The sequence below is a fragment of the Doryrhamphus excisus genome, chromosome 4, assembly GCF_030265055.1.
Source record: "Doryrhamphus excisus isolate RoL2022-K1 chromosome 4, RoL_Dexc_1.0, whole genome shotgun sequence".
Taxonomy (NCBI): Eukaryota; Metazoa; Chordata; class Actinopteri; order Syngnathiformes; family Syngnathidae; genus Doryrhamphus; species Doryrhamphus excisus.
In genome coordinates, this window is record NC_080469.1 from 21,356,687 (window position 1) to 21,369,767 (window position 13,081).

Below are 13,081 nucleotides of genomic sequence, written 5' to 3' on the forward strand. Positions count from 1 at the left end.
CACGAAGAAGCATAGTAATTGTGAGTGTAGTATTCTACATTGGCCACTAGGTGTCAGTATTTGGTGAGACAAGCAACAGACCTGATGGACATAAAATGACATTATGTCCAATTAGGTCCATTAACTAAGTCGACGATAGTAATAACAGAAGAAGAAGGCAATGAGTTCATAAAGGCTGTACGATGCCCGGAGTTTGTCCTCTACATGTTTATTCCTATTATTTATGACATCAGTATGATAATGACGATTATGATTCCTAAATGCATTCATCGCCGTGCATGGATCAACCTTGAGGTCCATTACCTTCTGTCCAAGGATGTTTTTGTTCTTGTTTGTCCTATCGTAAGTTACATTTTATCAATCAAGCATTTTTATCACTTGCCATTGCGGCTGTTATGTGTAACAGTTTGCTTAGATTGTTGTTGTTGACGTTTTTATGAACAAGTTGCCCCCAGAGAACAATATAAATGTCTTGACTCTTGACTATATTATGCAAAAGAGACAATAAAGTTGTTAGACGTGAAGGAAGTTAGGAAGGAAGGAAGCAGAACCACCTTACTTCAATGGGAGATGAGAACAACAGCGCCCCTCTGGCTTCCAACGGCTAATACACGGCAGTCAATCTGTGTGGCCATTTAAGGTCATTACAGCTGTATCAGACGCAATGGGTGAAAAGTACCACAGGTGTTTCTGTTTGGGTTTGATTGACCCAACAACGGGCCGGAAATGAGACCGGACAAGATTCCACGTAGTCCCTAACGAATTGCTAATTTAAAAAAAATAAACTAGCCCATTTAACTAAGTTTTAGTATTTGAGTGGAACTAGTTAATTGAGGCGTCTACCTGATAGCTGGCTGTAATGGAGTAAAAAAAAAGTTGACGTCGTGGAGCTACAAACTGTAAGTAAATTTACTTCTGTTGTGTTTTTTTATGTGACGATCACTTACGGTACGTTACAGGTTACTTGGAAGTATAGGAAATATCATATTTAGCGCTCCTGTGTGGTAGAAACGGCTTTTAATGTTGTACTTTTTTATTTTAATGAACTGGAGGTAAATGATATATGTCCCGAGCTAGCTAGTAGCAATTCCGGGTAAAGCACGAGCGACGTGGTAAAGCACTTTTACCTTCTCTGGGGTTTGGAATTTCCGAGTTGTCTGGAACGCACCACTGGTATGTATAGAGCAGTGTTTTTCAACAACTGTGCCGCGGCACACAAGTGTGCCGTGAGGAATTATTCAATATCACTTTTTTAATTAACATGTATTAATAATTTTCTGCAATTATGTAATTGTCGCGTGTCATTGGTGTAAAGACTGGCAGAGCAATGCAATATTCGTCCGTGTGGCAACACGTAGCTGATTGCCTCGTTCCTCTAATAGACTTAGTGATGCACATGAGAGGTAGTGGTGACATTTTGTAACATTGTTGTTTAAATTTGGATGCGGATCAAGTAAAAAGCTAAAAGAAGCAAATAATGTTGGTTATTGGTGTGCCGCAAAATTTTTCCAACGTAAAAAACATGCCGTGGCTCAAAAAAGGTTTAAAAACACTGATATAGAGAGCACCTCCATTCCATTCTAGTACAGTCGATATCTGCTGATGAAATCGTTAGCTTGAACTATTTATGCAGATAAACTTCAAACTCCAAGGCTATTACTGGCAACAATGTGGCTTCCCTCCCTCCCCGGAGCCCTCTTGACTGGAAGAACCTGTCACCTTTTTATTAGCTATCGTTTTGTTCAGTGTTGCTATGATATTTCAACCCCTATGGACGCTTTGATACCGTCATTGTTCCACAAGATGAAGACTCGTCTTCTATATTCTTCACCTTCCTGTTTCCAGATGATTTACTGTGTACTTCATGAATGTCGGCTTTTCCCACACACCAGGTTTTTTCTACCTGTGTCTTTATTGTGACATATTGGATCTATCCCTAAGCTACATTTGCTCCACTGCAGCCAGGGCCTGGGGCTTCCCTCATCCATCTTGCCGCTCTTTGCTTGCCGCTCTTTACGTTGATCCTGATTGGCAGTCATTACGGAGGCCCCCCCGGCGGGAGCGTACGCCTCATTGGTTCCGAGCAGATTTTTGCAGGCGGGTTTGAGATGATGGAGGAGGAGGACAACGAGGAAGTATGCGTGTAAATTTTATTGATGTGGCGCTAGCTTGGGCTGGTACTTTTTTTTTATGCAGGAAATGATGGATGTACATATCCAGGAAGTGACTGGTGTTGTCTTGTTGAGGTTTAGGTGCATTTCCTGTCTTGACAACTGTTGAATGTTGGCTGAATTTGGCATATTTGATTACATTTCCTTGGTTGACACGTCCTGGCTGCTCAGTACAATATGGCTATGTTGACAATAATAATAATAACAATAGAATAATGGAATGTACACTGACTGGCTTAACCCTCCTTAACTGGTTAGCTTCTTTTTACACTTGTATGAGTGAGTGAATCCTAACAGTACAGTAAACCTCGGATATATCGGATTCAATTGTTCCCACTGGTTTTGTCCGATATAAGCGAAATCCGTTATATGCGTATACCGGAAAATGTCCGTTTTACGCATATATCGGATTTATATCCGGTATATGCGTAAATCGGATTTTATCCGTTATAAAAAGGCACTTCCTTGACTATGTTTTCAATGTACCTGGACGCGCAGGCAACGCTGCAAACGCTGCAAATGACGTCGTATAGCGGCCTGTCACGATTCGGCGAATCGGAGCGCCACGATGCGGCCATCCGATATATGCGAGGGAAATTTAATGGAAATGCATTGGAACGGGACTGGAGATTTTGTCCGAAATAGGCGAAATCCGTTATAAAAAATCCGATATATGCAATGAATTTTTATTGGAAATGCATTACAGAAAAATTGGTTCTTTTTTATCTGTCCGTTGTGAGCGAATTTCCGATATATCCGAGTCCGATATATCCGAGGTTTACTGTACAATATGAATTTTGCTAAGTACCATAATCTACGATACTCCAAGCTTTTATTACGATGGAAAAAGCGGAACAGCTCACTGCTGTTTTCCGAACAGTTCCGCAGACCATATGGAATTACAGCAGGGGTCATAGGTCGATGTTGAAATACGCCGATGTTGTTGACAAGGTGCCAATTAGACGCCGGCAGTGTGTCTGCTTTTGTAGACCACGCCCCCGCCGTCTCCTATGGAACTGGATGGAGGCGTTAATGGGAGCCGTCATGGTAACCGTGTTATGAGCTCGATGACGGAATCCCACCGAAACAATCAATTGTCTTGTTTTTGTTGATTTTTTTTTTTCCGCCCGTCTTCAAGCTGTCTGTTGACGTGAGGCCTGGTTGCGCCTCTCTTCACAGCGTTTTAAGCCTGGGCCAAGGCACTTTAAATGGAAATATACTTGACATTTAGGAAGAGATGCAATCAGCGTCCATTAGAAAGCAACTGATTTCCTCCGCAGAGCTCCCGCTGCCTCCGCCGCCCACCCAGCCCTCTTATTTTTCCGTGCCTTTCCATACTATATCATTCCTTTTCCACCCTTTTGATTTATTTCTTTTCCACCCCTCCACCGCTGCCGGGCTCCTCTCTCCTTTTCAATCGAATTTACCTGTCTCACCTTTCTTCCTCCTCCTCTTCCTCCTCCAGTCTTTCTGCCATCAGGGTGTTCAAGAATAGATGTCTGATTTCATTTCAGCCTTTTTTCCCCCCTCTGCGTCATTACAGAGTCTGGTTGTCAAAAACACGGCAGCGTCCTTGTATCGGGGCAAATCATGCAAAGTAGTGAATCATGCAAGGGGGGGGTGGGGTGGAAAAGGGTTGTGGGGAGTTCTCCTGTAAAAGGTACGAGATGGCGACATAACGGCACACAAACAGATTAGATGGTGATGATGATGATTGATGATGAAACTCTGTGAATCAGGACTGTTTGTGTTCAGTGGCTGATGGCTTGATCAGCCGGCTGTGATTTTCCTACACTGGAGCGCAAAACTTCACTTAGTTTTCCTAATTGGAATTTCAGGGAAATGACATTAAGTACGCCAGTACAAAGCCTTGGGCTCCTGTTTTTGGAGGATCTTTGCAGTGGGGTCATACACGCCAACGTTCATTGCAATGAGAGCCAAACATGTCTAGACACACGACTGGTAACGTTTAAGCTACTAGTGGCTCACAAGCTACCTGTTGGAGATCCCTGATGTATATCTCTATATACTGGACACTCAGACATGATGGATGATCTCTATATTTTTAAGTTTTTAAGAACCGCCTGCAAAAACATCAGTCAAAGATCCTCTATATGACATGAACCACTCTGTTTTTAAGGAGCTACTGCATAAACATGAATCAAAGATCCTCTATATGACATGAACCACTCTGTTTTTAAGATGCTACTGCAAAGACACCAGTCAAAGATCCTCTAAATGACATGAGCCACCCTGTCTTTAAGAAGCCACTGCATAAACAAGAATCAAAGATCCTCTATATGACATGAACCACGGTTTTTAAGACACCAGTCAAAGATCCTCTATATGACAGAGCCACTCTTGTTTATAAGAAGCTACTGCAAAGACACCAGTCAAAGATCCTCTATATGACATGAACCACTCTGTTTTTAAGACGTTACTGCAGAGACACCAGTCAAAGATCCTCTATATGACATGAACCACTCTGTTTTTAAGGAGCTACTGTAAAGACACGGTCAAAGATCCTCTATATGACATGAACCACTCTGTTTTTAAGACGTTACTGCAGAGACACCAGTCAAAGATCCTCTATATGACATGGACCACTCTGTTTTTAAGAAGCTACTGCAAAGACACCAGTCAGAGATCCTCTATATGACAGAGCCACTCTTGTTTTTAAGAAGCTACTGCAATGACATGAACTACTTTCTTCTTAAGAAGCCACTGCATAAACACAACTCAAACATCCTCTATATGACATGAACCACTCTTTAAGAAGCTACCGTAAAAACGAGTCAAAGATCCTCTATAGTATATGACATGAACCACTCTTTAAGAAGCTACCGTAAAAACGAGTCAAAGATCCTCTATAGTATATGACATGAACCACTCTCTTTAAGAAGCTACTTCAAAAACAAGAATCAAAGATCCTCTATATGACATGAACCACTCTGTTTTTAAGGAGCTACTGCAAAAAGTGGTAGTCAAAGATCCTCTATATGACATGAACCGCTCTGTTTTTAAGGAGCTACTGCAAAGGCACAAGTCAAAGATCCTCTATATGACATGAACCACTCTGTTTCTAAGGAGCTACTGCAAAAAGTGGTAGTCAAAGATCGTCTTTTTCCCCCCAGGACCACTCTGCTGTTTCTAAGAGCCTACACCCAAAATATTTGTCAAAGATCCTCTCCGATGTACAACATTGAAGTAGGTTGTTAAAAATCAGTCATGTCACATGACCACTCTGTTTTGAAGAACCTCTAGATCACATCCAGGATCTTTCACACTTTTTTTTTTGCAGTAGGTTCTTGTGGATCTTTGGAGGACGATCTGTCGAGGATCTTTGACTAGAATTTTTGCGGACGGTCCTCAAGAGAACTCCTGATTCCTGTCTTTCCTTTTTTTTTTTTTTTTTGGGACCTTGCCCAAAAAGGTTATTGAAAGAGTTTATGTACGACAGCGGTTTGTAAACACTGGGGTCACAGTGCCTCCCGTCATATAGAGGATCTTTGACTTGAATTTTTGCTGCAGCGTGTGGGTGGAGAAGGTTGCCAAGTGTCAGGAAGAGATGCCAAAAGAGATGAAATGCATTGCGGTGTCAGAGGAAGATTTTGTCAGCTTGTGGCTGTGAATAGATGATTTAATTAGTTTGTGATATAACTATTTCATTGAGAGTCATATGGAACATGGAAAATGATATCTGCGGCAGTAGACTTAAACATAAAATAACATAAATATTGATGTCTGTCCATTCAAATGCATTCTAAAGGTATTTTTCTGTATCATTTGAAGAAAATGAAGGCAATCTGCTGAATGAGTTAGAGGGTTATATACCCAAACTCACCAGGAGTTGATCAGACTTTTACAACAAAGTATCAGCACTTTTCACACACAAAAGGTAAGAACGTGTTTTTCAATATGAAACAAGAGTAATTTTGAAAAATAACAAATAATAAAATTATATTATAATAAATATAAAATAAATAAAATAAATAAAATAAATAAAATAAATAAAATAAATAAAATAAATAAAATAAATAAAATAAATAAAATATTTAATAAAAAATATTTTTTATTAAATTGAAATTTATTTTTTTTATTTTAAAAAAAAAAGCCCTAACCCAGGATTCTGTGCCTTACAGGCCCTAAAGCTCAGCGTACTTCAGGGGGGTGGGGGTGGGAGGGTAGATGGTCAAATAATGGTGTGCCCACAGACACAAAGAGCAACATGTACTTGAAAAGAAATGTGATAAATATAATATAATAAATATATAAATAAATATAATAATTAAAATAAATATAATAATTAATTAAAATAAATAAATATATCTTATAATAAAATTATAAAAATATATATCTTTTTTTATTAAATTGAATTTTTAAAAAAAAAAAAAAAAAAAGCCCTAACCCAGGATTCTGTGCCTTACAGGCCATAAAGCTCAGCGTACTTCAGGGGGTGAGGTGGTGGGGGGGGTAGATGGTCAAATAATGGTGTGCCCACGGACACAAAGAGCAACATGTACTTGAAAAGAAATGTGAAGTTAATCCATGTCTTTGTCCCGCCGTGCGGGATTGATGGACAGATGCGGCCTATGCCTCGGAGGCAACGCTTTGAAGGTCAAGCGTGTTTCACATCACACAATCCACTGGAGAGACGTGATGGGGTGTTCTTTCTCGCCTTTTCTGGAGAGAATATCGGCATGGATGTCATTTATCTATATGTGTGGGATATATGTCAGACTTAGGGTTATGGCGTTTTATTACAGTTGGACTTTGGCGGTCTTGGAAAATATTTAGAATGTAAAGTGTCCTTGGTCTGCACGGATGTGGCATGCTTGTGTTGATTTTTAATTTTTGTTTTTATTTATTTATTTGTCATTCAAGCTTTAATGAGGGCCCCTGAATTAAAACATATTGATCCAATACATGCATTTTTCACACTGCTAAATATTAAATGGGTACACAAAAGTATACATATCTATTGGTTCAAAAGCACGAAATGGATGACAGATTTATTTATTTTTTGTGTTTGTTTTTGATTCCAAGAATTGTATCTTAAGTTTGTGAGTCGTGATCTTGCTAAGCTTTTTAGCGCATTCATTCTTTGTAAGAGTTTGTAAATTTGAATTCCTATGCAAATCCTCCAGACCTTGTTCAATTATTACCGTAATACACTGGAACTTCTAAAGTCCATAGACGTTCAATATTGAACAAATACAATCAGAAATCACTCCACACTCTTTATTGCTCTCTGGTTCTACCATATCTTACTTATTGTGTGGAAATATGGGCTAATAACTATAAAAGCAATCTTCACTCACTAAATGTACTGCAAAAAAAGGTCAGTAAGGATAATTCATAATGCCACCTACAGAGAAATACTAACTCCTTATTTCTAAAATCACAAATACTTCAACTTGCTGATATAGTTCATCTTCAAACAGCTAAAATGATGCATAAGGCTAAAAATAACCAATTAGCTAAAAATGTCATCCAATACTTCTCTACAAGAGAGGAGAAATATGATCTCAGGGAAGAACTACATTTGAAACACTTCTATGCTAGGACTACGTTAAAAAGCCATAGCATTTCAGTATGTGGAATCAAACTATGGAATGGATTGAGTAAGACCCTCAAACAATGCACAACGATGAGCCAATTCAAGAAACAATACAAGCAGTTGATGTTTGCTAAATACAAGGATGAAGAGTCTTGAACCAGTCATGATGTGCTATATATATCACTATATTGACACTTACTATGGTACCCATTATGTCATTGGATGGTCATATCACCTCGTACTTCGGTACGTGACAAAAATAAAATAAAAAAAAACTTCAACTATATTATGAAAGCAGGAAGTGAACAAATGTAACAGTTACTGATCGTAAAAGTACCAGATGGAGGGGTAGGATTTAATAAGCTTTGCTTCTTCCTACTCCTTTTGGACATGTGGAACTGTGAACTGATTATGTGATGCATTCAATTGTAATCTGATGCATGTTCAAATGAAATAAAACCATTACCATTACCAACTGTTATGTATCCCCAGATAAAGTTGACCACTTTAATGCAAATGGAGTTCACAGAGGGATTCATTGTAAAGTATAACCCAACGCTCCTTTTTGGGGGTTTAGGGACCATGTGACAAAAAATAAAACAATTATTAGGAACTATATTAGGAAAGCAGGAAGTGAACAAATTTAGCAGTTACCGATTGTAAAAGTACCAGATGGAGGGGTAGGATTTAATAAGCTTTGATTCTTCCTACTTTTGGACACGTGGAACTGGGAACTGATTATGTGATGCATTCAATTGTAATCTGATGCATGTTCAAATGAAATAAAACCATTACATTTTTGCATAGAGTCCTACTATCAACAACTGTCAGTCCTCTGCATCAATCTCCTGGTATGGCTGCTAATCCAAGTTCATCATTTTATAAGACTAATAGATGATTAGAAAACCTAAAAATCTAAACTAAAACTAAAATCTCTTACCATGCTATTAACTACTCCTTTCAGAGAGCAGCACAAACTGGGTCTAACAAGGACAGAAAAACATGTGTAGTTTAAGACGGGTCGTCACCTGGCAGCTGCACTAAATAGTACCCGTCAAACACCAGTGTCAGTATCAACGGTGAAGCGGCGACTTCAGGATGCCGGACTTCATGACAGGATTGCCAAGAAAAAGCCATATCTCAGACCGGCTCCCAAAATTTCCAAGTGATCCCAAACATGCCACAACATAACACACGCAAACGGTTGTTTAACATGAAAATAATTTATTTACAAATATAACGGCGTCAACTCTTTCACATTTGGAACTGAAATGTTTGTGTGCACTTATCAACATGGCGGGTGTGCAACAACAACGCCATTATTTATTTAGCTCCCCAGAAAACAAGACAAAAATGGAACACAGTCGCTGTCGGTACACATGGAATAGGAACAACATGGTTTGGGAAAAAAGATCACTGTGGGGATATCGGATGAAATAATATCCAACGATTTTGGTGTTTGGCTTTTTTTTTTTTTTTAGAGCGTGGGCTGTAGAGGGCAGTGTTGTTCTGCATGCTGGGTTAGAGCTAGCGGCTCAGGAAATACATAAGTCCGTCAAACTCGAGGCCCAGGGGCCAGATTTGACCCGCGAAAGCCTGGAAATAATGCGTGTCAATCACCCACTTCACCTTTTCTTTGTAAATGTATTCATTCTTTCTTGGTGACAGACAAATTACACTGCATGCTGTTCTTGTCAACTTTATCGGACCATGCAACAAGAGATTCAGTGCATTTTTTTTTGTGATCAAAAATGACTACTTAAATGTCTGCTTGTCACTTTGATGTTCTTACTTCAGTTCACTTCAAGTTATACATCAGTTTGTTGGTCAAATATAAAATAACTACATAGGCGGGCTGCACGGCGCTCAAGTGGTTACCATGCAGGCCTCAGAGCTAGGAGACCCGAGTTCAATTCTTCCCTCGGCGATCTCTGTGTGGAGTTTGCATGTTCTCCCCGTGCATGCGTGGGTTATCTCCGGGTACTCCGGTTTCCTCCCACATTCCAAAAACATGCTAGGTTAATTGGCGACTCCAAATTGTCCATAGGTATGAATGTGAGTGTGAATGGTTGTTTGTCTATATGTGCCCTGTGATTGGCTGGCCACCAGTCCAGGGTGTACCCCGCCTCTCGCCCGAAGACAGCTGGGATAGGCTCCAGCACCCCAAGACCCTCGTGAGGAAAAAGCGGTACAAAATGAATGAATGAATGAATGAAAGTAATATTTTGAATAACAAATCCAAGTTGTGGCCTCACAGCTAGGAGACCAGGGTTCAATTCCACCTTCGGCCATCTCTGTGTGGAGTTTGCATGTTCTCCCCGTGCATGCGTGGGTTTTCTCCGTGGGTACTCCGGTTTCCTCCCACATTCCAAAAACATGCTAGGTTAATTGGCCACTCCAAATTGTCCATAGGTATGAATGTGAGTGTGAATGGTTGTTTGTTTATATATGTATATGTGAGATACATTAATGTAACATAGTATACATGTCTGAAATAAATTAAGAAGAAGAAGAAGACTATTCCCGGGGTTAAAAAAAATTCAATTTCAAACTTCAATCATACTACAGTAAACCTCGGATATATCGGATTCAATTGTTCCCACTGGTTTTGTCCGATATAAGTGAAATCCGTTATATGCGTATACCGAAAAATGTCCGTTTTACGTATATATCGGATTTATATCCGGTATATGCGTGAATCGGATTTTATCCGTTATAAAAAGGCACTTCCTTGACTATGTTTCCAATGTACCTGGACGCGCAGGCAATGCTGCAAACGCTGCAAATGACGTCGTATAGTGGCCTGTGCGAGGGAAATTTAATGGAAATGCATTGGAACGGGACTGGAGATGTTGTCCGAAATAGGCGAAATCCGTTATAAAAAATCCGATATATGCAATGAATTTTTATTGGAAATGCATTACAGAAAAATCGGTTCTTTTTTATCTGTCCGTTGTGAGCGAATTTCCGATATATCCGAGGTTTACTGTATACGTATGTATATGTGAGATACATTAATGTAACTTGTATGCATGTCTGAAATAAATTAAGAAGTAGTAGAAGACTATTCCCGGGGTTTAAAAAAATCAATTTCAAAATTCAAACATAATTCAATAAAAAAAAAGTCATTACAATTAAATAAAACTAAATCTAAACAAAAATGATCTGAGATGTAATGGAACACAACCCTTAAATTATTGAAGCCAACCAGATTCATCCAATTTACACACTGAGTTTCAGAATAAATTAGAAACCGACTTTCCTGCTAAATACTGCATCTCTTAATTCATTCAAACCCGTGTATGGCGGCCATCTTTTAACATTAGAGCCCTCTAAACATAAAATAACACCCACATAGTCACTGTGAGCCACAAAACCTCACCATAATCCATCAAGTGTTTGTTCTTCAAATTTATTTGATGCAGTTTTCTACCATGTTTGACATGTATTAATGGCGGAATCATGTGCTTCATGATTGATGGTGCAGTAAGGAAGACTTGTCTTTTTTTAAGATGCCGTCATTTCAATTTTTTCTCTGTGAAAGCGAAGAAAAATGACTTCCTGGTCTCCTCCACCCACTCATTTGTAAAGCAGCCTGCGACGTTTATTTGGCTAACAAGACGAGCTATTGACTTGTTAGCACGGACAACTCGTACATCACCCTCAGTGTAACTGACACGCCATTGGACTGTAAAAGGTGGAACCATGTTCTCCATGCCCGGCTAGATTTGTGTTAACAAAAAACGTTCCACGCCGGAAAATGCAAACGGAACACTGGCGGCTTGTGTATGGACTCCATCGCCAATTGATTTCCTGCTAAAAGCTTTTATTCACTAAAGAAAATACGTTGGTACGTTGCCAAAGGATCTCTGGGTAAAAGCCCAATCTATCACGCAGATCGCTACATCCACGTTTGTGAGGTTTGTTGTTTTAATGGGAAATGTACGCTGTTGGCCTGAGACGTCATGTAAATCTTTCTGCTCATTTGTCACTTTTGTTTCTTCGGTTGCTTTATACTTTTAATATAATTTCCCGTTAGCCGTTATTGTTTTTGTTGTTGACATAATCGCTCTGCAATGAACTGGCAACCAATCCGGTGTGCAGTTAGTATCCAAAACGAGATGAAGCGCAACAGAAAGTGAATTCCAAGCGTCCGGTAAAACCATCTCCCTCACGCCTTTGCTACGCATTTGAGACAAGAAGGAGGACATGACACCCCCCCCTCTGATACGCCCCCTGGCTGGATGAACCAGAGGACTGCTGTATTTCTCGGTTGTTTACATACAATTCAGGTCTCTACATTAAAGACAAAAAAAGTGCGTCTTTAATCTTCTTTTAAAAATATCAACAGTCTCCGCAGTCCTGAGGCTCTCCGGCAGGCTGTTCCACAGGCGGGGGGCCATAGTGGCTAAATGCTGCCTCACCCTGGGTTTTAGTTCTGGGTTTTGGTATTGTAAAAAGGCCAGTGCCGGAGGACCGCAGGGTCCGCAGGGGTTCATATGGTAAAAGCAGATCAGATAAATAAGAAGGTGCAAGGCCCGTTAAGACATTGAAAAACCAGTAAGAGAATCTTAAAATCGATCCTGAAGCGGACGGGGGTGCTAATGTAGCGACTTTAAAACTGGTGTAATGTGCTCCCGCCTTCTGGTCCTCGTCAGCACACGTGCGGCTGAGTTCTGTAATGCCGTTTTTTCTCGATTGTTTATACACATTTTCTGAAAGGATGGCTTATATTCTCAGAACTCTACACACAAATCCAAAAATCACTCACACATTTCTGAAAACAACTCAATTCTCCTGCAAAATTAAACTTTACATCCGAAACGGTCTTCATTCTTCTCAAAATGGGGTTTGGTCACACAAGCCACTATATGAACAAACATTTATATGAACCAGTTTAATACTGATGTTATGTTATTACATCATATTCATCATGACTTGGGCCTTTTTGTGTTCAGTGTGACACTTTTTGCAAAATATTTTAGAATTGTTGTTTGTTTTTTGTTTGTTTTTTTTGACTCAGAACACAAAATTACACGCATCTGGAGAAGGGGATTGTGTGTTTGTGGATTTCTGACCCTTTGCCCAGCCTCCCTCATTGTTAGACCGCTAATTGTAAAAATGCGTGCCAGGTGTTTACCCATGTGATGAGTCAGTGTGAATAATAAGAATATTAATTTGACTGTTTTGAGTTGCATTGTGTTCTTTGTGAAAACAAGAAGTTTACTTCATGAAAATTGTGCCAAAACTCAGAGAATTGTGTGTAGTGTTTTGAAAAAAGTGTGTTGTAGATCTGCATTCCGAGTGTAAAGCAGGAATTGTGCTTCTAGTTTAGCAGACTTGGTTCATG

The 13,081-nt window shown here is 39.6% G+C and overlaps 1 long non-coding RNA gene across 1 annotated transcript in view; it reads left to right on the top strand.

Moving 5' to 3' along the window:
• The first annotated feature begins 596 nt into the window (after positions 1 to 596).
• Positions 597 to 13,081, top strand: part of LOC131128222 (uncharacterized) — a 119,426-nt gene continuing 106,941 nt past the window's right edge. The window contains exon 1 of the long non-coding RNA XR_009129605.1: positions 597 to 899. This is a non-coding gene — a long non-coding RNA (uncharacterized LOC131128222). The remainder of the gene's footprint in view (positions 900 to 13,081) is intronic.